The sequence below is a fragment of the Myxocyprinus asiaticus genome, chromosome 18 (genome assembly GCF_019703515.2).
Source record: "Myxocyprinus asiaticus isolate MX2 ecotype Aquarium Trade chromosome 18, UBuf_Myxa_2, whole genome shotgun sequence".
NCBI lineage: Eukaryota > Metazoa > Chordata > Actinopteri > Cypriniformes > Catostomidae > Myxocyprinus > Myxocyprinus asiaticus.
This window is the reverse complement of record NC_059361.1, coordinates 33,246,353-33,250,703: the sequence shown is the minus strand read 5'-3', so window position 1 is coordinate 33,250,703 and position 4,351 is coordinate 33,246,353.

Below are 4,351 nucleotides of genomic sequence, written 5' to 3'. Positions count from 1 at the left end.
TTGTTTTAATGATTTTTAGATATTTTTACAGGAAAACAATACAAAAATTATTATCAAGAATATGATTTTTGCCCTAATATCAAAGGTCTTACTAGAAAAAAACTATTTCTTTTATTTATTCATTTTGAAAAAACAGCACAAAAGCATTCATTTCTGGTGATTTTAGGAGAATAATTTGAACATTTACTTTAGTAGCCTATATATAGTGTAGCATTAATGAATGGACTAACACATACTGACACCTTTTCACATTACACAGCACAAGATGAAGTTTATCAAAGTTACTTTTCTCAAAAGCCTGCTGTGGCAGTATCATGGTACAGTTATGGTACAATATGGTAAAACCTTGGTATTTTTATTATATAAAGTAGGCCTATATCATGGTATTTGGTGGCTCAGCGTTTAAGGCTCTGGGTTACTGATCAGAAGGTCGGGGGTTCAAGCCCCAGCACTGCCAAGATGCCACTGTTGGGCCCTTGAGCAAGGCCCTTGAACCTATCTGCTCCAGGGGCGCCGTATCATGGCTGACCCTGCACTCTGACCCCAGCCTAGCTGGGATATGTGAAAAAGAAGAATTTCACTGTATATGTGCAAATGTATAATGTGTGATAAATAAAGAAAATTATTATTAATTATTATTTACACCAATCAGCCACAACATTAAAACCACCTGCCTAATATTGTATAGGTACCCCTCGTGCCGCCAAATTCTGCATCTCAGAATAGCATTCTGAGATGATATTCTTCTCACTACAATTGTACAGAGCAGTTATCTGAGTTACTGTAGCCTTTCTGTCAGCTCGAACCAGTCTGGCCATTCTCCATTGACCTCTCTCATCAACAAGGCATTTCCATCCGCAGAACTGCCGCTCACTGGATGTTTTTTGTTTTTGGCACCATTCTGAGTAAATTCTAGAGACTGTTGTGTGCTATTCTGAGATGTGGGCTGGCGCTGTTTTGGCAGCACGAGGGGGACCTAAACATAGGGTTGCCACTTTGAAATTTTAAAATAAGGGACACTTAAATAAGATATTTTATATCTTTTAAAAGAAAATCATTAAAATATATTTATTTTAATTTTTTCGATTATTTGTCTACTTTATCTTATGTATTCATTTTGGATGGTTTATAGATATTTTTTCTTTTTTTAATAATTTTTATTTATTTTATTTGTTTTATTTTATTTGTTATTTTATTTTTCCTTCACCTGTACTTGTCTTTATGATTGTATTCATACATTGTTTGATCTTACTGAACATTTATATAGAAAATAACTCCACAGTTTTACCACCATTTGTGGACTTTTCAGACAGTCCCTTCCACTCCCTCCACAGTATTAGCACGTTTTAGCACAATGTGTGGACTTTTCAGACGGTCCCTTACCCACCGTAGGCAAATTTTCCAACTTATATCAATGTTAAATTGGCGATCTGGAACGATTTCACCGTGACGCCATCTGACCAGCTTAAATACGGGACAATCAATACGGGACGCATCATTTTATCTTTAAATACGGGACGATCCCGTATATTTTACGGGACGGGTGGCAACCCTACCTACACAATATTAGGCAGGTGATTTTAATGTTGTGGCTGATCGATTTATATGGAAGGCTCCAAAAAACATGGTATTGGTTTGGTTTTGCTACTTTTAAGCGCTTTCATGTAAGTGGTTTGATACACTTTTATTTAGAAAGTATCCTTACCTGCAGTAGACAATTGTTCACAGGCTGCACTTGCCACTCACTCACTGCGGTAAAGTTGTTTTTATATTGGACATTCGTTAGACATTCGGCAGGCAAAGTTAGGGACTGTCTCTAACGTGTGAAATGGACAAAGGCTGGTGAAAAACAGATTACTCTGTGGCTATAAAAACATGTGTAGCTTTATCCAGTTGTAACTTAATATTGTCAAACATGTTAAGTAGAAATATATGGTTAAAAAAACAAATATTTAAAGCCATAAATGGCTTATTCCCTAGGATATGTAATGATGTTATTAAACAATGTTAAGTAAATTAAATTGCATTTAACTTATAGCTAACAGAAATTAGACCACCTGCTATATATTTACAAACACCTATAACACACCATACTCGACTTGGATTTTGGAAATATGATTTTGTGTATTTTTTTATTAATTTTTTTAATTTTCAAATCCATATAACTTCCTGGTCATGTGACCTAGTGATGTCAGACCACTTGTAATGTATTCACACACGCCTGACACATATCTTAGATGACTTGGATTTTGGAAATATGATTTTGTGTATTTATTTATTAATTTTTGAAATTTTCAAATCCATATAACTTGCTGGTCGTGTGACCTGATGATGTCACACCACCTGTAATATATTTAAAAACACCTATAACACATCATACACGACTTGGATTTTGGAAATATGATTTTGTGTGTTTTTAATGAATTTTTGAAATTTTCAAATCCATATAACTTCCTGGTCATGTGACCTAGTGATGTCAGACCATCCGCTGGTGGAGTGTTTCTTGACGGTGAAGCAGAGATGAGAGGGCTTGTCAAGACGAGAGATGAACTCGCTGTCTTGAAGGAGAAGAATTATGAGGAAATGGTGGTTTTGCACCCGATTATATAGGCCAACTGCACACCTAAAGGGGCGGGGCTCAAACAATATTGCCCATTTTAGAATTGGCGTTATTGTACAAAGGGCTACAACTAGGTTGTTGAGAAAGGAATTTCCCATAGCGTCAGCGACGCAATGTTGAGAGACCATAATTGAAAGGGAACAATTGATACTCATGTGAATGAGACCATTTTAAACATAGGGAAACTTTTTTTCATTGGGTTTTCAATTAATTACAACCTAAATTTGGATCAGTTCCTCACTCAACTGTATATACTGTATGTATTATAAAGGCTTTAGTGACTTTAGTGACTTTAGCACAAGTTATAAGGACAATTGAATATTACTCTTTTGCTTCCTGTTTGGTGCATGACATCCACCAGCATCTGCTTTCATTGTATGGAAAACATCTGCTTGGATATTCAGCTGAATAACTTGATTGCAAGTAACTTTTGTGTAACATGGAACAAGAACAATATTAAGGGTTTCTCGTGAGTATACAATGGTATTAATGACAGACGTTTTAATTGTGGGTAAACTGTCCTTTGAGTTAGTTATCCAAATGTCATATAAGCTTTCCAAGTTATTTGGAGTAAGTCTTGTAGCTCAATTGATAGAGCAGGGTCTTGGTGACCCCAAGAGCATGGGTTCAAATTCCATGTCAGGCATTATCCAATCTAAAAGTTATGGGCACTTATTAAAATTATTAATTGTTGCAGGCTGAGATGTGGCCTAGTGTTTAGTGCAAGCGCTTTGCCATGATTCATTAAGGTAGGCATGCTGGTAACATAAGTTGAAGTCTGGCATGTGTCAAAGGAGGTTGATTGTTTTTTTAAAAATATTTCAGAAATTAAAATTCATTAAAAATACCCATTTTAAACCAAAATCCAAGTCATGTATGATGTGAATATATTACAGGTGGTGTGACATCATCAGGTCACATGATCAGGAAGTTATATGGATTTGAAAATTTCAGAAATTCATAAAAATACACAATAAATATTTCTAAAATCCAAGTCATGTAAGATGTGTCAGATGTGTGTGAATGCATTACAGGTGGTCTGACATCACTAGGTCACATGACCAAGAAGTTATATAGATTTTAAAATGTCAAAAATTCATTTGTCAATAAGAAAAATAATTTGTCAATATAAATGCAAAAAACAAATGATTAGTATCCTGCTGAACAAACTTCAATGTGGTTTCAGAATGAAGTATATGTATCTTGTTTGAGAATGTTAAGATATGTTTTACTGAAAAACAAGACAAAAATACTGATTAAGACATTTATGTTCAGTTCGTCATGAAATAATAAACATCATAAATCATAACACCAGCCAAATCTGAACAACATATGCTGTTCCTGTTAATGCAACTGAAATATTAATAATCATAACCTTTCAGGAGTCATCAGGGTCTTTATCTGCTATTGGTGTTTATTACCTGTTAATTTTTAAACACTTTGGCGTCACCTTTGATGGAGCAAGGACATATTTACCCCCACAACAACAACACCACAGGTGTATTTAGGTGCATCCACAGCCAATGGGCTTCTACCTGTGAACTCCACACAGGTGCAGCAGAGTATATAAAGAGTCACATAAACACATAAACTAAACGCAGTGTGCATACGGGGTCTGATTCTACAGTACCAGGTCTATCTGAGAACTAAAGAAAGACAGAATCAATCTGGAAGTGGCTCAAACGCTTTCAGTGTTTGACTAAATCCACTCAGAGTGAGTTAAAGTTCCTA